General features: G+C 34.8%; 1 long non-coding RNA gene across 1 annotated transcript in view; it reads right to left on the bottom strand.

Annotated features, from left to right (window-relative positions):
* LOC131812722 (uncharacterized) overlaps positions 1-25,722 on the bottom strand; it is an 857,580-nt gene that overhangs the window by 377,038 nt on the left and 454,820 nt on the right. The gene's annotated exons all lie outside the window — the stretch shown is intronic.

The raw sequence follows: 25,722 nt of genomic DNA, 5'->3' as shown, positions 1-25,722 counted from the left end.
ATGCAATATGCAGGCATTTATGTGAATTCTGCTTCCAGATAATATACACTATAGACAGTAAAAATATAATAACTAAAACTTTCATAACCTGTTTCAATTATTTGTACATGAAACTTTTTAATCATATTTTCTCCCATCTACCTGCTAAAAGAGAAATAAAGTTATAGGCAAAAGGTATAGGTACTTTGCTGCTGTCCAATGTTACGTCTCCATTTTGCCATACTCAAACACATACTATTTAGGTACAACAGGAACTGTATTACTGTATTACCTTCCTCTCCTACATCTCCTTCACAAGAAACCTCATTCATGTACAGTTAAATTCAGGCACAAATCTCAACAATCAGCACCATGGACATCTACCCTCTACCCTCCAAACTCTTTCTGAAAACCTCTAATCCAGTAGGTGACAGAGTATTGGAGTAGGAACAGAGATGGTGGGGAAATAGTGCTCCTAACTGAGAAGTATAATTTTGTCAAGGTACCTGGTAGCAGGTTAGAACAGAAAAAAATGAGCGTCTTCTTAAATCCATTGCAAGAGTGACCAAAAGAACCCTTAATTAATTAAGGGCTGAATTCCTTTTCCTAAAGGCTACTTATTATTGGAAACTAAATATACATATTTATTAACTCTAGATATAAATATGTATCTATTTACATAAATACGTATTTCTGTTTAACATAGATGGGTAGATAGGAGAATACACAAATGACAGACAGATAAAACAGATCCCTTATTACGTACTTCTTTGTCTCTCTTGTTGTTATTGGATATTCAGAACTCACTTTGAAGATGTTTTTCCAGCCAAATAAATTCCGTATAGTGAATAATATGTCCCATTAAATTCTAGAAAGATATTAGTAGCTACATTTACATTAGGGAGAAACAAACTGTAAAGCAAAGTTTTGACCACTTTTGGCAGGAAAGAGAGTATTCTAAAGTTCAGAAGAGTGGGATACTACTAGCCAGAGAAATAAGGAAATACCAGGAATTGCTGCACAACATTTTAGGAGTTTCTAGACGTTCTGCAGAACTATCCTACTTTCCAGAGAACACATTAACTAATCCAATACCTCATCATCTTCTAACTCTGTATTCACAGCTGTTTGTCTTGTTTTCATTTTGTTATTTATAATTCTATAGTAAACCACCCTAAACTTGTATTGAAGGCTCACTGTGACCAGTGCTCTTATAGGTGCTTCCATATGCCCGTCTCATTTAATCAACAAGACATATACAGCATCACAATTTGCTGAGAGTAGCCACTGTCTTACACACCCTATGTCTCGACATAAAAATCCTAAGTCAGAAGTTGCCTGTACCATAAAATAACGTACTCTTCCAACTAATTATAATTTTTTGAACATTTATTTATTTATTTGGGAGAAAGAGAGAGAGATCAGGAGTAGAGGAAGGGCTGGAGAAAGAGCAAGAGGGAGAGAATCTCAAGCAGGTTCCCCACATTCTGTACCTAATGGTAACATATAAGAGAAGGCAAGCCTGGGCCTTCTTCTGTAATCCCAGATAGTTGGACTCATTTATCTTAACCTGCGGAGATCCTTTCTACCACAGTGATTTGGAAAACAGCAGAAGGGTTATTAGTAATAGAATATACTTTTCACAGAAAGAAAAGGAGAAATATATTAAATCAGGATCCTAAGAACTGGTGGTCGTGGCTCTGCTGAGCTAGGGACAAAATTCAAAGCAAAGAATTTGAGAACTATATACACTTAACATTTTGATTGAGGCACACAATTTGAGATTAGTGATAATTTCTAGAACATGAAAAATGAGGACTTAATGAATGTGTATTTTCAAGCATTTAGTAGACAAAAGAAAGCCCATTTGTGTATAAAATAAAATCAGCCCATATGCTTAGGACATTCAATAAAAATCATACTTAAAGTGGGCAGTGTACTTAAATTAGAAAAAAAAAAAAAACCAACCCTGAGAACCAACCTGGAAATAATTCATAAAATACACACAAAATTTTTGATGTTAAGTCTACAAAAATTACATCACTCTCCTGCCACCACGAAGATCATGTGATTAATTACTGATGGAAATAAAATGATATTCCAGGTCTTCTGGCTTCTAAGTCCATTCCCTCTTCCCTACATGATATTGCCTCCCTCGTTTCTAGTGTCTTTCTGGGATGAGATGATTATATACTGCAGCTGAATCCCAAACAGGTATGCTGTACTGGTCCAGTAATGACTCTAAGTGCAGCACTGGGTTGGTGTGGGGATGAGAGCACGAGGCACTTACCCCAGTCCCTAGAATTCAGTGAGGGATTGAAGGGCAGCCCTTACTGCTATTACTGTCTACAAAATGAGAGAACATCTTACTCAGAGGAGCACAGAATAGTGAGGGAAAAAAAATGTTAAAGAGGCTCAAAGGACATGCTGAAACAATAATTTCAGAGGGATTAATATCATTAAGATACAACCAGGGCAGATTCAATGCCTATTCAAACAAGTGACTTTAACTTCAAGGTTAGATACATGCAAATGTAATTTGTAAAAGAATAATGGTTGTTTTATTTACTTCTTGAGATGAGTATAATAATCTCCAAGGATAAGCAATATTTTAAATTGATTCAAACAGGGATAAGCAAACCCCTTAGGTTTATGGTAGTGTGCTAGAGAGTATCTGGAAACAAAAAATTAAAAAAAAAAAAAAAGTCTTCCTGGACCTTCGGTGTTATTTTAGAGAGAAAATAAATACTTACACTGTGAGCATTTCTAGGAATAAATACCCTCTAGTTATGAATTTACATTTCTAGGGGGAAAGAGTTTGAAAATCCTTGCTTTAAGTGAAAGAACAGACATTTTCACCATTCTTTTCTCCTCTCCCACAAGATTTTCTAGTGATGGCCATATTTTTATCTCAAACTGGGAGAAATGGGAGAAAACTTTTTCAGAGGAAATACATAGTATATGGTATCTTCTCCTAAAAGGAAAGTAAACCTCTGACTTACTGAATTTTCTCATTTGTAATTATTAATACTTAGTATACAACAGTCTTTCAGCTCCATACAACTTAACTATTGATGTATTTAATAATATATATTAAATATATATACATATATTTGAAAATAGATCAAAATATTCTATCTGTTACTGTTGTAACTGCCACAGAAGACACATCTAAGGCATTAATATAGAAAAAACAATGTTAAACTGAGGATTGCCTGGGGGAGGCTGTTAGGGGGAGGGTGGTTGGGTTATTGACTTTGGGGAAGGTATGTGCTATGGTGAGTGCTGTGAAGTGTGTAAACCTGGCGATTCACAGACCTGTACCCTTGGGGTTAATAATACATTATATGTTAATAAAAAAATAAAACATTAAAAAAAAACAATGTTATTACAGTGAAAAGTTCTGAGCAATTCATTTTTGGATAATCCCTTAAGGCAAATAACACAGCAGCATCCAAGGAGCGTCTGAGTGGGCTAGAGCCTCTGACTTGGAATCCCATCAGCGTGTTGCATAGCTTAGATTTTGGTTTACAGAACTGGTTCACCCTGCTTTAGGGAAAGGGTCATACAAAGAAAGACCAAAAGTTGTAAATTGTTATATAACATCTGCATGCTCTTCATATTATGAATTTTTTTCTTTTCTGTCATAAAATAGAAGGAAGAAGTGAAACAACCTTTCTACTATGAGCCTAATTATGATGGTTTAAAAATGAAATTGAGGGGGTCTCTGGGTGGCTTGGTGGGTTAAGCCTGCTTTTGACTCAGGTCATGAACTCAGGGTCCTGGGATTAAGCCCTGCATCAGGCTCTCTGCTCAGCAGGGAGCCTGCTTCCCCCTCTTTCTCTGCCTGCCTCTCTGCCTACTTGTGATCTCTTGCTCTCTGTCAAATAAATAAATAAATAAATCTTTAAAAAATGAAATTGAGTATGTCCATCATAAAATAAATCATGCAAGGTAGGTAGTGCTGTCCTTTTACAAACATGGAACTGAGGCATAGAAAGTGACACAGAAATTTTCACAAGATCAGAGGCCTTTCCCTTATATAGCACTACCTCCAAAATATCAACTATGGATAGCATTGGTCATGGGACTGGCTAGGACAAATGTTAAATTAAATGCAATGGTGCTTAATAAAACTTAAAACTGGTAATTAGTGCAGTTGACCAGAACTGAATGATTTAAGTTTCTCGAGATTAAGATTTCAGGGTCATTAAATAAAAGTGAAATTCTGAATAAAAGCTTTTTCTTTTGTCTGCTTTGCTAATTAATGTTAAATTATAAACTGATACTAAAAATTTTTATTAAGATTTATACAAAAATATAATATCTGCTTTGCTAATTAATGTTAAATTATAAACTGATACTAAAAATTTTTATTAAGATTTATACAAAAATATAATATCCAATATTTTCAATGCCTAATAAACTGACGTAATATAAATGACATTTCCTGGAATCATAAATGTATTCAACATTATATTTCTATTAGGAAAGAAAAAATATAATATACCATTCATTCAATTTAATTCTAATTTAACAAAAGTAGCTGTATCATTCTTTTTTTTTTATTTTTTTATTTTTTTTAATATAATTTTTTATTTTTTATAAACATATATTTTTATCCCCAGGGGTACAGGTCTGTGAATCTAACATCACAAAACAGCTATGCTAACGCTAAGAATTCAGCTATATAATTTGTAATTCTGATCAGAAAATTAGCGATAGTATTTTCTGAAGCAATACAGGGAACAATGAAGGAAAACAGAAATAAATTCACAGAGTAATTTTGACTCTGGCATTCACTAGAACTTTTTAATATTGAAAATAGACATATTTCCAAATTTTAAAAAAAGCATAATGACATTATTACTTGATAAAATCACTCTGTAGAGATTCCATTTACAACATGTTGCCCTAGACTATGCCAAAAGAGAATGTTGCAAATATAGTACATTAAATCCTATTTTAGTATAAAATGCACATCGCCTCTTCAGTAGAGAAGAACAGCAATAAAAGGAGAAATTTTGATTCTTTTCTGTTTTAAGTGGCCTAATTTTAAATCACTTTGTTTGGTGGCTCCCGAAAGAACGATGAGGAGTTCACTCTGGATTGCTTTGGTGACATATTTCCTTTTGTTCTTGACTTTCTTAGTGATGTACATGATACAGATACTGGTATTTTTATTTGCTTTAATCTTTCAAAACCCACAAGTGAAAAAAAATACGCTGCTATCTTTTTATTAGGTCAATCAAGTTAAAAGTTTTCACTGTGCTTAAACTTTTAAAAAGTTGAAATTCTATTATAGCTACAAATTTTTGCAAGTAAACCATGTATTTTCTTTGGCCTTAAAACACATCTCTTAAAAATCTGTCTCTAAATCACACACACACATATACATATAAGATCATTTTTGTGACTTGTATACATTAAAATAATAATAATAACAAGTATGCACCAAATGCTTTCCATATGCAAGGCACTGTTTTAAGTACTTCCCATGTATTTGCTCACTTAATTCTCACAACAATCAGATGAAACTATTTCTATCCCAACTGAAAAATGGAAAATTGAGGCACAGAGAGGCTGACTAACCAAGTATTTAACAGAGCTGGCATTTAAATTAAGATGTATAAATAAGATGTGGTCCATACATACAATGGAATATTACTCAGCCATGTGGTCCATACATACAATGGAATATTATTCAGCCATCAGAAAGGATGAACATCGAACTTTTGCATCAACATGGATGGAAGTGGAGAAGATTACACAGAGTAAAATAAGTCAAGCAGAGAAAGTCAATTATCACATGGTTTCACTTACTGGTGGAACATTAGGAATAACATGGAGGACATTAGGAGAAGGAAAGGAAAAAGTGAAGGGGGGGAATTTAGAGGGGGAACAAACCATGAGAGACTGTGGACCCTGAGAAAGAAACAGAGGGTTTTAGAGGGTAGGGGAGTAAGGAGATGGGTGAGCCTGATGATGGGTATTAAGGAGGGCATATATTGCATGAAGCCCTGGGTGTTATATGTAAACAATGAATCTTGGAACACTACAACAAAAACTAATGATGTATTGTATGGTGACTAACGTAACACAGTGAAAATTTTAAAAATTAATTAATTAGTTAATTAAGGTACACGACTCCAGAGCTTGAACTATTAGGAATAATGTGATAATATCTCTGATTACAACATACTGATAATGGCATTCTGATAACAGTATGCATACAAATGTGCCTTAACTATCTTAACCATACTTCATTAAAAAAAAAAAAAAATCGAGCCATAGAAGTTCAAATAGGTGACAGAGACAGGTTAGTGAAAAGTGATAGAGTTAGATCTTTTTAAGAGATGGCCATTTCCACCTAGTCTACCAAATATCCGTAATAGAGCACCAAATATATAGTAAACCAGTATCCAACATGTATTTATTATATAAGTGGATTAATGAATAGATTGAGAAACTTATGTGAGCATGGGCATTTCTGCAAAACCTGGCTGGAATTGCAAGCTCCAAACATATTTATTGAGTAGACTAGTCTAGACATCAGTATGCATTTTCATTGGGTTCTCACTTCCCATCCCTCACCTTCAACTCAATTTTCCAACACTCTTGAGTAGTCTCTTGAGCCCTAGTCACCTGTGTTCCATTTACAACTGCCTAATTCATATTCATTAAGTTCTCATTCTAGATAATAAACTTCATTTAATAAACTAATGAAAAAAGCCAATCTGATTCCAGTTAATATTAGTACATTTTAATTGAGGCTTTTGAGAGAAAATATTAATTGAGGATAGTAATCCCAATGGTGAGAATGTCAGGTATTAGTACTGTACATCAGAAATCCAAACCCAAAAGCCCAAACTACTGTTGTCTTGAACTTTGTCACTTCCTCAGGTACATCAAATCTGTCTTCATGTCTTTCATTGCCACACTCCATCCAATCCATGACCTATCACCTGGATTACTCTCATGGTCTTCTAACTGTCTGCTTGTCCTCCTGCCCTTCCAACCCATCTTCTACATTCCAGCCAGAATTATCTTAAAATATCAATTGGATCATGTCTCTCAATAAATAATGACTTTCTTTGGTACTTCACAGACTTTATATTTCTTTTCCTCTCTCCTCCTCTCTCTCACCACTCCTTGCCCTCTCCCCTCCCCCTCCTTCCTTTTTTGGTCACAGTTGACTTCTTCATTCTCACCTTTTGACCTTCTTTCCCTCACTCAACAGATTCCATCTGTGCTAGAAGCTTAGCCTCATTTCAAAGCTGTTGAACATGGGCTGTTCCTCTGTTAGAGCAGTCCTCTCCCCACACTTTGCCCAGCTATTTCCTTCCTATCCTAGGTTTCAGCTTTAATGTCACTTTCAAATATTTACCTCATTCTAAATAGGAGTCCTCTCTGAAATTCTATTACGGCTTTCTTGAGTTTTCCTTGTCTGCCATTTCTTTCAGAATAATGTACTGGTTTTGAGCACAAGTTTTATACTCACACTTACTGAGTCTGAATCTTCAGTGCACCACTTGCTAAGCTGCATGCTAGTGGAGAAGTTCTTTATCCTAGCTATGCTCCAGTTTCCTTATTATAACATGAGATACAATGCTATCTACCCAAACAGATGGTGTTAAGGACTAAATGAGTTACATGAAAACATTCAGAACAGTGCCTGGCACATTAAGCACCAATAAATGTGAGCTCTCATTACTCAGCGAAATTATATTTATCTATATTTATATTTATAATTATCTATAATTATATAAGTTATAATTACATTTATCTGAAATTACATTGATTATATTTGCCTTTCTTATAAGCATGCCAACTCAAGATGAACAGGAACCATGGTTCTATTCTTCCTACAACAAATTTGGTACAATTCTTAGCTTAGGAAGAGCTCAGTCAATACTTATTGAATAAATCAGCTGAATAAATGCATAAATCTATGAATGCACAGAAGACAGAATTTGAAAAAAAAATACAGATCAGCCATCTTTGGGTACATGGGATTTCTGATACAGATAAAATTATATAACAGAGACTTAGGGATAATATACGGCAGTCTGTTTCACTTGTTTGGGAAGTTCACTGGATCTAAAGAAAAATCTTAATCTTGTATCCTTGCAATCATTTCTCAATCCAAAGGAACCTAAGAAATGACTAACATATCTGAAAAAAATTGTTGGGAAGTTGCTTTATCCCCTTTCATTTTTGTCTTGATTTATCATTAGTAGATTTAAAAAAATGTGATGACTCTCAGGAAAAAGTTCTGATAAAATATTTCTGAGTTAAAAAAACAATCTCTTCACCATCATCAAAGCTTCAATACAGTTCTTCATGACTAGATTATAGTCCAAGAAAATCTCAAAACCCAGTTTCTCACATAATTCATCTTCTAACTTTGGCTCTGATCTCTTTGAATTGTTATTTTAAACCTAAGGCATAATCAATGAAAATGTCCTGCTGACACTTTTTAGAAGATTACCGCTACCTTACTTCTCAAAAAAAAAAAAAAAAAAAAAAAAAATGTTGACTCATATAGAAAAAAAAAAAATGATGTTAGATATCCAGAGTTCATAACTCTTATAAACTCCATTTAAAAATGTAGATTTGGGGACAAAGGCATAAAAGAAAAATGTGCATACCAAATCCTGCTGAGTTGCTCTTTTTTCTGCTTTCTTAGAAATATCCATTTAATCTTTTAATATCTTATATCTTGGAACTCATCTTGGCAAACACTTTGAACAGGGTTTGTGTTTATCCTTCCGTTTGTTTCTCTAATACCAGAGCAGAGGTATTATTGTGTATTACTTAAGAACTGGGCCTCTGAAGTCATTCTGAAAGATGGATCAACCCTAGTTTCTTCTGATACAGATGTTGTTCCTTTTATAAGATATTGGAAAATATATCGAACGATATTGTCCAACAATTCTCTTACTCACCATATATTTATTGGAGAAATGCCTTGGGTGGGGGCTAAAACTGAAGAGGAAAATAGGGCAAATTGTTGCCCTGGGGGGGGGGGGGAATCACAGATCACATACTGCTGTGTCAGATACACTGGGCAATCTCCTTCCATTGCCTGCATACTTAAATTGTGTGTAGGAGAATTTCTATCACACTCTAACGTGGTAACTGTGTGCCAGGTAACCTAACCTTGTCTATTAATGAACTCATGAGGTCATGTTTCTCATCGAGAAAAGGAGACACCTGGACTCAAAATTTAACACATCTCTCCCTACTTTATTCATCTAATAAGGAACAGAGCCAGGTTTTAACCTTGTGGTTTGTGAATTCAAAACTCCAGACTGTTTTCAGCTTTGTTTTTTGTTTTGTTTGTTGGTTTGTTCTTACCTCAATCTGCTTTTCTCTACATTCACTTTTCTGACAAAGTGGATGGAAGGCTCATAACCAGATGGTAGTGAGGACCAGTCATTTTAAGTTCTTCCTCTGGGAAAGAGGTAAGATAGCAAATCCAACTCCATCCAGTGGTGTTTTCACAATAGACATTCCAACTAGCTGTGTACAGTCTCTGTATCTTATCACCACTGCCTCAGCCCTTCTACAGAAGGCAGATAGAGAAAAACAGGATGTGGGGAAAGGAAAAAACAAAAAGCAGGAAGGAGAGAGAAACAGGGAGATGGGTGGACTGTGTTTGCCTAGGGAAACAGACACCTGGTTGCTGGAGCTGATGATCCACTCATAGAGGGTCAGACCTACACTGGGTGAATCAACTACTGGGCTAGAGTCCTATCTCTGCAGAGAGCACCACATCATATTCAGTACTGGTCCCATAATGTGTTCCTTTTAATAGTCTAACTTAAGTAGTATCTGGAGATTTTGAAAGAAAAAAACTATAGTAACGATTAGGAAGGAGAGTGTAGACTCATGAGAAACAGGCTCTTCTCAGTGCAAGTTTATGACTCAATCACCCATAAAATAATTTTATTCTAGAAGGACCCATAAAATGATCTGGCCCCAAGCCATATTTGAACAGGAAGTAGAGATCCAGGGAGCCTGAATAAGTCACTGAAAGCAAGCTGAGATGGGAGCGGGACCTAGGCTTTCAGACCCTGTAATGAATGTTCTCTGACTCATTTCACCCTCAAAGGACACTGATGCCAACATCTAATCACAGTGGTTAGGTTTATATTCAGCCCTTTCCTGCGATGACTGATCCCTGAGCCTGTCTGCTGCCCAGGGAAGGATAGGTGTGACCCTTCATAAGAAATGGTCCTGGGTGCCTGGGTGGCTCAGTGGTTAAGCCGCTGCCTTCGGCTCAGGTCATGATCTCAGGGTCCTGGGATCGAGTCCCGCATCGGGCTCTCTGCTCTGCAGGGAGCCTGCTTCCTCCTCTCTCTCTCTCTGCCTGTCTCTCTGCCTACTTGTGATTTCTCTCTGTCAAATAAATAAATAAAATCTTTAAAAAAAAAAAAAAAAGAAATGGTCCTGAATTCATGAAAGTCTTTCCCAGTGATGCCATCCAGTCACCTGGACACTGGAATATCAGTACAACCCCGGCAGTGACGAATGGGGGTGGAAAGGGGCTGATGGAAACCCAACTACACCGGACTTTCTTGAGCCTGTTTCACATTCATTGAACTATGTCTCTTGGCATGTCCCTGGCCTTGTCAAATCTTTGTTTTAAATTTTCTCTTCTTGCAAATAACCTCTCAATGAGAGTCATCAACAAAGTCTGGATTCAATTTTCATAGGTCATCTTTTAGGCTTTATACATAGTCCTTAATAATACAGGATATTGCTTAGGGATCTTGAGGAGGTTTTAATTTACTTTCTTGAAACTTTTCTTACATCATTATTCATTTTCCCAGGTACTCTTATAAGACAGTTTCACTGTTATGGATATAATTCTAGAGTCATGAGTCAGTATTTTGTGTTCTCAGAAATATGATTTTAAATTAATAAAATATCAGGGAAATTTTTCATACTATATACATTGCCATATATTTAAAATAATTTGTAAGGACTTATGGAACTATGCTGATTATGAATATTGCTAAATTTTTCAATTATTTTGAATATGTTTAATAATAGGAAAGCATACAGTTAAATAATATAAAATAATTTTGTATTAAAACTTAATTATAGAAAATAGATTCTACTTCTAAAGCAAATCAGTGTTTATTATTTTAAAAATACAGGAATTTTGAAAAGTAAATTTTAATTAAGGCTACAGTAAGATGTCTTTGAATTAAAGGTAGCCATACATACACATACTCTCTGATGTAAATCATTCAGTTAATTGGTGGAGTGATAAAAATTGGAAAACAGCTAAAAAGAATGATTTCGAGTCTTCCCACCACCTCCTTCTTGAGATAATAACACAAAGAACCCATTCCATAGCAAGACATACTATAATCTGTTTCTGGTATTTTCCTTTTGTAAATAATGATTACGTTTTGACTTTTTTAAATTACAAAATCAGAAATGACCTAGATATAATAGTTATTCAAATCCCAAAAATATAGACAGAATTGAATTCAAAGGTTCTCAATACCTGTCATATTGCTTTTTTTCCCCAAAGGAGTTATTTATTTATTTTAGAGAGAGAGAGAGCAAACAGGGGGAAGGGCAGCGGGAGAGAGAATCCTGAAGCAGATTCCATGCTGAGAACAGAGCCTGACACAGGGCTCGATCCCAGGACCCTAAGATCATGACCTGAGCCAAAATCAAGAGCTGGCTTCTCAACCGACTGAACCACCCAGGTGCCTTAGCACCTCTTAGCACCCCTGTCAATAGCCACACCTGTTGTCTTAACAAATCTTGTGAAAACAGTTCTGGTTTGCCCCAGTATTTATAGCATTTACTTATACATGTCCTAATGCTGTACCCTAAACTTTGCCCACTGCCTTACCATACTTCCTATTAAATCAGTACACTAGTATCACTCTTACTGCTGTTCACTGAATCTAAAGGCTGAAAAAAATTTCTGAAGTCATATAATCACTCTTCAGTTTCTAGGGAATCTTCAATAAAGCAAGACAAATGAGCCTACCTAAAAATTTAGCCATGATTTTTGCCAGCTCTGTCCTTGTGAAGCACATACCAATCCCTAGATGGGCACATCTTCAACATCCGTCTGGTATTGCACTGTGACCCCAGTATTAAAAATGTCCTTCCATTGTTTTTTTCATGGAAGGATCCTAAGCTTTTTTTTCTTAAGTCAAGTTTTCTAAGTCCCCCAACTCCAGACATTAAGAATGTTGCCCATTTCCTCCTTTATGCCCCTAAGCAATTTGATGCAAGCTTCTAGTATTATACTTATATTGTAATAATTTATTTATAGAATATTGAAATATTAATCATAAATGATAACTTACTATGCTTCTGTATCAGTGTCTACCACATAACCAGGGCTCAGTAATTATTTGGTGATGAAATAATCTGTTCATAATGTATTTATACCACTGAAATTAAAAGTTTGATGTAGAATGCAACCAATCTCTATCAAGGAAGTTTTGTCATTCACCCATTTAGCATCTACAATGGTGTAAGCATGTGTAACTCTCCTCTACATTCTGTAACACATATTAGATGTTCATCAAATATTAATGCATTTCCTTTTCCCTTCCTTTTCCTCTCTCTGCAGCCATTTCTGACATGCAATCAAATAACACATTTGTTATTTTGTACTCAAACCCTTAATAAGTGTAAAGATGTATTAAACTTTTGTTTCTTTTCTTTCAATATTTTCGCCTTGACATTTCTTCATTTTATTATGTTTTTTAATTTTAATTCCATTATAATTAACACGCAGTGTCATATTAGTTTCAGGTGTTGCCTTTACATTTTCAAACAATTCTCTGTACCCTGTAAGTGATCTTATCCTGGTCTATGCATAGAATAAATTTAAAAATAGCTAATTTCAGTCTACACCAGGTTCTTCAAAGCTTATCTTTTTCATTACAAAAGGGACACGACTCTCAGACAGTAATTCACAGGACTATGTAAATAATGTAAGTGTGGCTCCTCCCAGGTAATTCTTTTTCCTTTTCTATTCTTTTCTCTTCTTAATAGGGGACCAGCTACTAGTAATCACATGACATGAATGCCTAATGTGAAGTTTCTGGATTTATGGCCCCCTAGGGGAAGAGAGAAAGGTAGCAGGCATACTAGCTAAGAGAAAAACTCTCAGGGTCAGATAGACCTGAGTTTGAATCTCAATTCTACCACTTACAGGCTGTGTAATTTTGGCAAGATGCTTAACCTTAATGAGTCAAAAAGTCTTCATATTTAGATGAGGAATTAAAATATCAAATGGGCCTTAATTTATGCAAAACCAAAGCACAGTGGTTGATAAATAGTAAGTGCTCAACTGATAGCTTTATTGATTAATTATCATTACAATAATATAAAAATTGATATCCTTTCCAGAACAATTTTTAGTTGCCATAAAATAAATTTCTGCATTTATAAGAATTACATGACATGAGAAGGCCTGTGATTTTGACTTCCTATCTAAGGCTTTTATTTGAAATCTATTAGATTTGTCTGTTTTGTTATCATACATCCTATCTCTCTCGTAACTGGTCTTCATATAGACTTTCCATTGAGTCTTAAGTCATTTTGGAGAATGACCCCCTGGTCTTTGAGATGTTCCCTAAAATTCCTTAAAGTAAATTCTTTATTTTTCCCTTCACTTATATTCCAAGTCAGAGATCCCACAGATGCTTTACAAATTCAGTATCCAATCATCTAGCTATTTACTTTTATATGCTGTGTGAGCGTGTGTGTGTGTGTGTGTGTGTGTTTAGGTATATAAATCTATACATACTGATTTCCTTACCATTCCTCAAATTCTATTATGACCGTTCACTTGCACCATTTCCTGTAGAGTCCATATTAAAAGTCATGCTTGCATTCTAGAATTCATCACTTGGGGGTTGTGTGTCTGCATGATGAAGTTTTATCTATGGTACATGCATGTGATGTGAGTGTGGGGGAGGGAATGTACAGAGAGAGAATCAATAACCAAAAGTTCTAGCTAAATAATTTAGGCAACTTTACAGCAGCTTAATTTTTTTTTCCTTCTGCCATTTTGTTGAAAGAGAAATTGGTAAAAGTAATCAGGCTCTAAGATCTGGTAGTTGGATATCACATGTAAAGATCCCTAAGCATTACATCTTCTTGATAAAATTGATGAAGATGTTCTAAGTACAATGTAAGTCTCTGTGCTAAGTGTAATATAATGCAAATGCTTGACCAGATGATTTTGTAAGGGCAATATCCATTTTTCAAAATTAAACAACTGACATTTTAAATGCCCAAAGGCTGTGGTACTGTATATACTATTGATTTAACCGACATTTTAAAATTACTATAGTGCAAAAGAGCTCATTAAAATAGAAAACTACAATTTTTTGGCTTTTATTAGTTCAAAATTGGCCTGAACACTAATAATGCAAATGTTTGGCTAAGCACCAGGTAGAAAATTTGTATCAATATTCAAAGATCCTGAAATAACATTTCATTTCATAGAGTACAATCATGGGACAGCTTTCAAACTACACAGATACATAAACAGCAAGCAAAACACCTGCTCATTAATCTTGGACTACGCTTTTTATCCATAATAAATAGTCAACTTCACTACTCTCTAGAGACAATAAGAAGCCTCTGAATGCAGTTTCACACCCATTTGGTCATTTTTGTCTGATAAGTTATACTTGCTGGAATATTCATTTCAGCCTGTTTGCTTTTCTTGGCTTACATTATATCAGAACAGATTTCAATAATCATTTCCAGTGATATGAGTGTCTAAATATCCATAGTCCACCAAGCATCCAATTTTAAAACAGTGAAATTCATGTTGAATGTACGAAAAAGATACCTTTAAAAGATCTGTCACTTCAAATTCTGTGTTGCACTCGTGACAAGTATTCATCTTTTTTTTAAATAAATATTCATCTTAACAGAAGTGAATTAATATGCTACTTTTCAAGGTATTTGAATTATTGACCATATTCATGGGAGGAAAAGTAGGGGAGATGACAAAAAAATGCACCTGGACAATGATGAAAATTTAATTAAGAGGAATCATTATCACTATCTAAGGACGATGGCGAACTATATAGGTTAAAAACACTGATTTATTTATACACTAGACAGCATGTCAGCTCATATTTAAAGCTAGGCACAGACTTTATATAGGGGAGAAATATAAACGATATTGTACTAGAGAAGGAGCATTTTTGAAACTCTTAATACTACTCCCTTGTACAAGGTACGGCTTCATTCTCACTATAACTAAGATTGACGTCAAGTTAATTTTCCATGGTACATTTGAATTTTAGAATGATAATCTATAATTGGCCAAGTCAAATGAAATTCCTGTTCATTTTTAAGATGCCAAGGGCAGAAATCATGAGAAACAGAGGTTATCGTGATACTAGGCTAGAGTTTCTTCTATAATATGTCTTCTGGAAAAAAAAAAAAAAGAGAGAGAGAGAAGAAAAGAAAAAATGGTCCACCATTTGGCTCTCCTCACTATCATTTGAATGAACACATGTAGGTCATTCATCCTCCCCTCTGTGCGCCCCCAGATCTGTCTCACTTCACAATGTGCTTGTCACTCAGTCTATCCCATTAACCTCTGCAAGCTCTTTGCAGATACTTACTCAATAAATCCACGCAGGCTCAAACTAAATAGAATTATGGTATATTTTTGTTTATTTTGGCTTGTTTGTTTTAGTGGAAGCGTACAAAGTATGGTTTTTGTTGATGCCAATTGTGTTTTCTGATTTCCCAAAACAGGGTTGTACAATAACAGAGTTGTACTGTAATAAGATATAATGATTGTGCCAAAAATCATAAAATGAAAAGCTGCCAAGTTACAATTATTAGCATGGACTCAGTGAATGGGGGAAAAAAGGAGAAAGATGTGTCAGCGGCATAAAACATAGGAAAAAGTAAAAGGTTTGAAATCTTGCAAAAAAAAAAAAAAAAAGCCAGTTAACTTTGAGCAGGCTCCTGAAATTCTGAACAAAACCTCATCCCTTAAAAACAGTGGTATGCTCATGTCTGTAATTACATATATGGTAAAAACTGAACCTTTGCATTCATAGTTGTTGCAGCTATGGTAAACACTGGAAGGCAGAAATACATTACCTCTGGCAGAGGGTATCACGATGACCCCATTAAACTCCTTTAAGATTCACTTTATGATCTCAGCTCATTAGTCCCCTAAATAGCAGGTGTCGTGACAAAAGGAAGCACTTAGAAGGGAAGACTTCTCAGTCAAACATGCACTCAGCCAAGAACAAGCTCAGAAGTTATCAAAACAAAGCGTCACAAGTTTGAAATAAATTAGCTTGCTTGGGCACAAACTGAATACCGTGTCTGTGTTTTTTCAGTGCCTAAACATAATCTATTCGCCGCAGGCTTTTTCTAGACCTAAAATCTCATGCTGTCAACATTATCTGTAACCACACTCCTTTAAACGGAGAAGTGTCACTGCTTCAGGTGACATGGTTTCATTAAGGGAAATTGCCTGAGGAAGGATGCAGGTGTATCTGCCATTCAAAAGCCCAAAAGGTGTGTTCCTCATTTAAAAATAAAGTCATTTAAACAATGAGAACTAATTACCACATTAATTTATTGTCAACACAACTAAGTACAAGCAGGCAGATATAATAACATATGTGTAAACTACTAAGCGAACGGAATGAAAAGGAAACTACTGTGAGTCACCTTCACAGTACTGCCCAAGCACTCACTAAAAGCCACATGGTAGGTTCTGCTTTGTCGGTTCCTTAATATTATTATACAAATATCTGTGCCCGTACATTCTTATAATCCTTCATCTGCTTTTCTTTATTCCCTTAGTTCATTTTTATTTCTCCATGTATATGGTGGACAAACTCTAGGGTGGCCCCCATGATCCTCCTCCAATGGTGTTTATGCCCTCACAACATCCTCCTTCCTTGACTGTGAATGGGATTTGTGATCTGAATCTAATTGATAGCATATGGCAAAGGTAATGGGATGTCATGTCTGTTCTGTGATTATATAAAGACTGTATCTTATAGCAGACACTCTATTCTAGCCCTTGCTTCCTTGACAAGTACACAGTTCTATAAGGGAAGCCCTAACGGCAAAGAACTGTGGGTAGTGTTTAGAAAATGTTGAGCAGGGAAGACAGTAAGTAGAGACTTAAGATGGCCTTGAGTTATAGTCAGCAAAGAGCCAGGGTCCTTGATCATAAAACTACAAGAAAATGAACCTACTGACGACCATGGACATGGATCTTACCCAAAGCAGTGGGCCCATCTAATCTGAGCTTAGAACTCCTGAACTCACAGAAACTGTGAGATAAGAATGTGTATTGTATTGTTTTATTAAACTGATGAATGCGTTAATTTGTTATGTAGCAGTAGAAAATGGATACATTATATATTAAGATAAGATAGTATCACTCATGGTTGGTAGTACCACTATCTACCATTGTTCAAGCTAGATTGTCTTCTCCAACTTTCTCCCTCAGTGTATTTTAGTCATCAAACCCAGTTCTCTGAACTATCACTTGATTTTTTTTTTTTTTATCCTTTGATCCCTGCCTACTCTTGGGACAATCAATCATTACTTCTCACCTGGAAAATGCGGGCATCTGTCTCTAGAGCATTTTATTTTTCCTTCATGAGTAGTTTTGCAAATATTTTTCAAAATTGTTTCAAGGGATCTTATCAAAACTATATATAGGAAGGAGTGCCTGGATGGCTCAGTCAGCTAAACAAGCATCCAACTCTTGATTTTGGCTCATGATATCAGTGTTGTGAGATGGGGTCCCACACCAGGCTCTGTGCTGAGTGTGGAGCCTACTTAAGATTCTTTCTCTCCCTCTTTCTTTCTGCCCCTCCCCCATGTACACACAGGGGTGCACTCTCTTGCTCTAGGGAAAGAAAAACAACAAAACGATGCATAGGAATATAGAAATGCTTTATCTAATATTTCTATGTCTTTCGTTGGTTTATTGCAAATCACCCCATTCAATTCCCACCCACTTCCTCAGGCCAATTCCTCTGTCCTCCACTCTATCTTCCTCCTTCACTTCTGATGATGAAACTTTTAGATACCTCACAGCCCTTCACAGTGTATCATGCCAACTCACTTCCAAGGGTTGACTAAAAGAATAAAATAGCTTTATTCTATTTGCTTTTTAAAAAGACTCATACAGACACACTGCTATCACATGGTGTTTTTCAAAAATACCTTCCTAGTGGAACCATTATTGAAAATAAAGGTAAAGAAATATTTTTCAATATATAGAACAGATGAAAGGGGGGTTGAATGTAGGTGATGCTGTAGAGGGACAAGTCAGTGCGGTTTATAGCAAATCTGGTGCAATGCTGGCTGAACCTCTACTGAACAGTGTCAGCCCAGCAGTTTCTCTTAGGAGCCATAGCTTTGAGTAGCACAGTTTGAAAACTACTGCTTTAAAGCAAAATAATTATTCTCTGATAAGGATGTGTTTCAATAATTGTCAAGAGATTCTGGTAGACATTCTTGATGGGATCAGTTCGTTCTTCCAAAATTTAATTCACAAGACACCAGTTCACCCTCAAATTCTTTACATTCTCAAATCACATATAACATTAATGTATTAATTTCGCCAACTTTGATTATTTTCATGATAGCTGACCCTGGGGTAAAGCTGATTTGTGGAAACAAAATATTCATAAAATTTAGGCTTTTTCATTCTTTCCCACATTACAGTAAATGCACTTGAGGACATCACTGACCTTTACTGCAATGGATTAAAAATTGACTTTTTTCTCCCTATTGCTTCTATCCTCCACGTGCAAGCAAAACCTTATGTCTTAATCACTGATAGAATGTTTTGTTTAGCCTCCCTACTGTATCCTTACAGAACTGAGGGGGGGGGGTGGATTGTTTCTTAAAAAGAAGTAACACATCTATATACTAAAATATTTAAAAAGAATATCGATCTTATATTTTAGCGATCTTTGGAATCTTGGCTAACTTGTATCCAACATTTATATAATGAACATGCATATTATATCATGAAAGTGATTTATATCTCCACGTGGAGTTTTAGCAAAAAGGATTTTAAAAGCTTGCATAATAATAAAGATGCATCTGGCTACTACCATTGTAATATATTATTATTGCAAAATAATGACCCCAGTAGCACCAACAGCTAGAATTTATTGAATTCTTAGTATATGTTAGAGCAAAGCTAAGACAATTCACCAAGAAAACATACAATTTCTTATTAACTCTATCTAACAAATTAGGAAAATGAGACTATAATGAATGAGAAAACTTCAAAGCAGACACATCCAATAAGTCCCAGAGCTGGGATCTGTCTCAGCTCTCATTATCTGCAAAGCTTAATTCTGGGTTTGAAAAGTACAGAAATGTTAAACAAATGACGATTCATAGTAAATGATACTTGCACTATGACATTCTCTATCAATTTCTAGGTTTCAGCACCAAGAGTCTTAATAATGTCATTAGCATTAGCAGGGAAAAAAATGCTAAATTACTGCATAGTTTGTTTTGCTGCTCAAGTAATCCCAAATTCACTACATAGCTCATAAACATATGTTTAAAGCCAATATGTCCTGACACCTAAAATTTGGTACCATTTCTCACTTTTACTTCTGTAATTGTTCATTCATTTAATAATTTGCCCATTAAATATTTATTGCATTCCTACCATTGATCAGGAGTTTACTATGTACTTGAAATGAAGGGATCTTAAAAGGCTATCGCTGTAGTGACCCAGAGTTAGCAAAAGAACATGAAAATATAGTAATTATTCTAGAATGCATATGTACAGGTGAAAGAGAAGCACAAAAAAGGCATCTGCTCAGGTCTTGTCTTTTTCTAGAGTTAACCTTAGATTCTGATGAGATCTTTCTTATCAAGCTTACTCTGAACTCTATCTTAGAATTAAGGTCTTATTCAAAGCATGGTTCTGAAATGTCAAGCTAGTCTAGTATCAACAGTCCTTTTAGAACTGTGGCTTGAAAGGCTGGTGGAACTGTGGGTAAAATGTATTTCTTCTTTAGAAATTTATTTTTCATAATTATTAATATGCTTTTTATTTCTCTAAACCAATGATTTGATAAGCCTCCTTTTCATCACAGTGGTGATAGCACTTCCACCTGGGTGAAATACACTCTATGTACATCCTATTAGAAGGTGGTACCTACTCAATTTATTCTTGCCAACAAATATGATAGTATACACTAACCATATCAATATCCATGTGCCCACTGACCTTCAGAGCATATGAGATGATAATTAGTGAAAATATTAGATGACTATGGTTTCTAGCTATAACTTCTGTAGACCAGTTAAAAACTCCTACACTAAGCAATTTTTAATTGAACCGTTTTCCGAAAGACCTTTTGTAATTCAGTTGTTTGGATAGGGAAACCATTTTTTTCCATTAAAGACTGCAGTTACAGATTACGTTCCCAGACCAGTCTTTCATTGTTCCATATTAATTCAAATATGGTAGATGAGTATTAATAGCACAGACTTGTATTCTGTCTCCTGGGTCCCACATGATTCAGAAGGAAGAAGGAAAAGGAAAAAATATCCGTTATAATTTCTTATATGAAATTCTTTCTATGGGTAAATTTTAGAATATATGAATTATCATTTTAGCATCTATTATTTCTTTTCTGTATCCGTATTCATATTTTTAGTAAATACACTCATTGCCATACCTCAAATGGCCGTTCTTATCACTCAAAGGACTTCCTGATGGAAATAATACCTATACCAATCACACAACGCTTATTTACAGTTTCTAAAATCTTTACATATATACCGACTCCTGTATTCCTCATAACAACTCTATGGAGTAGATATTATTATCCAAGTTTTTAAAAATTAGTAATCTAAAGCATAAGAAATTAAATAACTTGACCACAAGGACAAGCTAGTATGAGCAGATAGAACAGGAATCCAGACCCATGCAGTCCATCTCTAGAGACCATGTATTTAATTATTTTTCCATTATTAATAGTGTTAGGGGGTCTAGGGATGAGGAATGGCAGGACAAGGGTAGTCAAGGCCTTATGTGAATTATACAAGAGTTGGATTCTTATCTTTCAGAGACTAAGTAAATAAGTCACTTACATAGATACTATTAAAACCACAATTTCCCATTAACTGAGATGACATTATCTTCTCTAAATGTGTTTTCATGGTTTTATCCTGCCTGTTACCCTTTGTGCAGCTTATGAAATTATTATATGAGCTGTAACCACTGAACTATCAGCAGACTTTATGTGCTCCAAATCCTGATACAGAAAATCAGCACTTCTATAAAAGAACAGAACAAGGAAAAGGCATTTCAAATTTGTCATGATGGTCTTGATAATGAACAGAGCTATTTATAACTGGCAGGCCTTACTTAGGGCAAACCCTAAAAACAGATGTCACTGAGTTCTCAACAATTGTTACATTCATTCTTATGCTGCATCATTAAGCAATAAGTTTATGAAAAATGTTCAACTTGATTAAATGTCAAATAAATGAAACTTTGATATATATATCATATGGGCATAATGTTTTAAATACTGATAACATCCAGCTTGTGCAAAGGGGTGGGAAAATAAGTACTCACATGCACTCTTGATAAAAATCTATATCCATACAAAGATTTATACATCTACTTTACTGGTAAAAATCCATATCCATATCTTTATCCAAATAGGTAAGCATCTATTTTACACGATACTTTGTTAATAGCTATTAACTTTTTAAAAGGGCTATAACTAGCAATTTCTCTTCAAGGAATGAATAGTAGGAAAACATCAACATAAATGCATTGATAGGTATGTGGGTAGATAGGTAGATAGAAGGCAAAAAAAATCAAATAATAGAAATACATTTTCAGTGGTTTATGGTAGTATTTTGGGGAAAGAGCCTAAGTGGCTGTTAGTAAGTGGAGAATTAAGTAGACTATAGTACTTCCATATAATAAAGTATTATAAAGTCTCCACTACTGTTGAATGAACACAGTGAAGTGCAGAACAATATGCAGAGTATAAAAAACATTTTTTTAGGGGTGCCTGGGTGGCTCAGTGGGTTAAGCTGCTGCTCAGGTCATGATCTCAGGGTCCTGGGATGGAGTTCCACATCGGGCTCTCTGCTCAGCAGGGAGCCTGCTTCCCTCTCCCTCTCTCTCTGCCTGCCTCCCTGTCTACTTGTGATCTCTGTCAAATAAATAAACAAATCTTTTAAAAAATAAAAAAAATTTAAAAACTAAAGCATCTGGAGAATGAGAGGATATTACTTTAAAATATATATACTTCTGAATCATTTTATTTCTGGCAATTAAAATAGAAAAGTAAGTTATACATATGAAACCAATGTAATATTGTGTATCCACTATACTCAGAAAGAAAAGTAAAAAATATGTATATATACATATAAAAAAGTATAACTTGACCAATGATAATGGCTTTTTGAAAGACACGGATTTTGGTTTGATGCATGGATGCATTGGATTCACTTTAACAAAAATAATAGTATTTTTGAAGTGGTATTAGGATCTATTTTCTTTCCACTAATTTTCCTTTATGTTATGTGTATTGTGATTTCCTTAAAAAAAAAAAACAAACAACAAACTTGATAATAAAGCATAACAGGGAGATTTTTTTTCTTATTTTTCTCCCTTAATTGTGAACCTATCAATCCCATTTTCTTTGCATAATATAAACTATTAACTTCTTTTAGATATCAGCTTCTTTAACTTTACTTAGTACTTTTCTTTGAAGCTATTTTAAGCTAAAATCTTCGTCTATTGGTCTGCAAAGTTGGCCATTAGAACATTTTGCCACCAAATTAACTATAACAAATAACACATATTAAAACACTCCACTACTCCTTTCATTTCCCATGGTCTGACTCCACAGTTTGGAGAAAGCCTTCTTTACATAGCTCCTAGTAAATGGAAATACAGTGACGACAGGTAATTGTGCTATATCTCTGTTACGACAAAATGGGCTTATCTAAAGTCACACATCAATAAGATTTGCAAAAGTGAAAGCAAAATACTAAAAATGGAAGAGCCTTTTATATTCATTCCAAACCTATAGTTAACTTTTTGAATTAAAAGTCTCCCTCCCAGCCTCAAGTTGATTTACTGTTTTGTTTGCTCAGCAATGAATGAATGAATTCATTTCTGAGCATCTAATAGGAATCAGGAAAGCCTGGGTGATAACACATTTCAAGAGTCTGGTTTCAGTAAGTCTGCACTCTAATAGAAGGTAAATCAAATTAAGAGAAGGATTAAGAGTGTCCATATATAAGCAGAGATGAGTTATTATTGGAAGTTCAGACTAGGGAATTATTATTGGATGCAACTGAGAGTCAAAGATGCTAGATAGGCTGCAGGAAGCTAGACATCCTTCATGGCAAATAAAAAGCTGATTAATTAAATGTCAGCCTTCACTGAAAAGGAATTAAGATGAGCTAAGGTGGCTGAAATTTGTCCTATCAGAAACAATACAAATTTTGCATTATAAAAGTGACATGACCTAAATTTTTATTTCTTAGCACAATGACTTTGCTTCTATTATTTCCTTAGGTGGTGAGTCCCTGATACCATCATCATCATGATCATCATCATTTATTTTATTCTCAATGGCATCCAAAAACTAATCCACATGACCCCCATACTTAATCTCTTGGGATTCAGAAGGGAGGTATCACATTCTTTCAAAATTTTATGAAGATTATATTATTTCTGTCTATTCAAGTAGCCTTGTATTCCTGGACTGATTAGAACTCCACAAGAACTCACAAGGCCAGTACAATGGAAATTCAATTTAAAACCAGAAACCTTGGTATAAGATAATGATCCCAAGTTCTGACCTTGTTTTCTGTTCTTCCTGGTGTTTTGTCTAGACCTCCTTCCTATTTACTCACTCTGTCACAGTACCCCAGCATTCCCGGGCAGCATATCTTCTTGAAACCTATTGGGTGTTTTTAACGGTTAAGGTGTTGAGTATAACTTCTGAAAATGGAATTTTACTTTACACAATAAACCAACTTTAAAAAATAGCATTACCTACTGCTTAGAATATTTTTTCAAACTTTGTTCTGAAGAATTCTAGAGTTTTAAGAGTTATTAAAAATTGGTACCATCTCTTTCCCAACGAGAGTTCATTTCCAAAGGTTTGGATCTTTGTTTAAGTAAAAAAAAAAAAAAAAATCAAAATTGCTATCTTGAAAAATGTACTGTGAAACACATGTCCATATTTAACTGAAGTAGAGTTACTATTAGGGAAAATTGGGGCAGCGTATCTACTGTGAGATAGGTTGAGTCACATTTCACCCTCATTGTGACTCTTTATGAGATTTTGTTAAGTGGAATCCATATCATAAAGTAAGCTATAAAAGCTAATCAATTCCAAAAACCCCTGGCACTTCTTATCACTGCAATACTTTGTAATATTACTCTGACTTTAAATAAACTACGATATTATTCTTACAAAGAAGCACAGAACTTTCCCTCTAGATTATTTCACAATTTGGATTTATCAGCCTAAACTTAAAAAATATACATTAAATTTGAATGAAAAACTCTGTCAACATTAGTTAAGACTTTATTGATCGAATCACTACTGAAAATTGGTAATTGGAGAAATGTCTACATAATGGTGGCCTTATTTATGAACTACTTAGATTTAGAAAGGGACCTTATATAACCTGATATATTTTCAATGCAAAAAGACATGATAAATGTGACTATTGTGTATATATTTTTGAAGATAAGATTCATGCAATTTGTGATGTTAATGACATAAATTCTGCCTCCTCATGCTTTTTTCCTACATGAATAAAATTTGCTCAATGATAGTTGCATCATGGTTATTTTATTTCATTATGAATACATCTATCATAAGCACGTGTTATAATAAGCTGCTAGCATAAGTCCCTTGTGCATCTCTAAATTAGGATTCTGTTATTTAAAAATTTTACTTTTTCAGTGGAACTAGAGATCCCAAAGACTAATGTAGAATGAAATGTTTAACACTATTCACCCTGCTCTTAATTCAGTGACATTTTCTCCAAATCTGAGACCAAGTCCTTCAAAGTTGTGTTTTGTTAAGTTCTAGGTCAGAATATTTAGTAACACATACTGAAGTCCTCTAGATCAACTCCCCAAGGCCCTATGCTTTCTTTAAAAATAGACTTAATTTTTTTAGAGCACTTCAGGCTTCACAACAAAACTGTGGAAAATACAGAGAATTCCCCTATGTTACTTGTCCACCACCCACACTCCACAGAGTCTGCCCATCAATCTCCTGCTCCTGAGGGACACAACTGTTACAGTCAATAAGCCTATATAGACAGCATCATCACACAAAGTCCAAATGTTGCATTAAGTTTCACTATTGATGTTGTATATTCTATGGGTTTTGACAAATGTATAGTGACTTGTAACTATCATTATAGTATCATCCAAAATAGTTTCATGACCCTAAAATCTTCTGTGCTCTGCCTATTCATCCCGCCTTCCCTCTTCCTGACAACCACGACCTTTTTCCATCTCCATAATCTTTTTTTTTTCCCCAGAATGTCATCTAGTTGAATCATAAAATTTGTAATATTTTCAGGTCAGTTCACTTCATTTATTAATATGTATTTAAGGTTATTTCCTATCTTTTCATGAGATGATAGCTGACTTTTTTTTATGCTGAATAATATCCCACTGTTGGTATGTGC

Source organism: Mustela lutreola, chromosome 12 (assembly GCF_030435805.1).
Source record: "Mustela lutreola isolate mMusLut2 chromosome 12, mMusLut2.pri, whole genome shotgun sequence".
Lineage (NCBI taxonomy): Eukaryota > Metazoa > Chordata > Mammalia > Carnivora > Mustelidae > Mustela > Mustela lutreola.
Note: the sequence above shows the minus strand (reverse complement) of the source record. Positions and strands in the feature narration are given on the sequence as shown.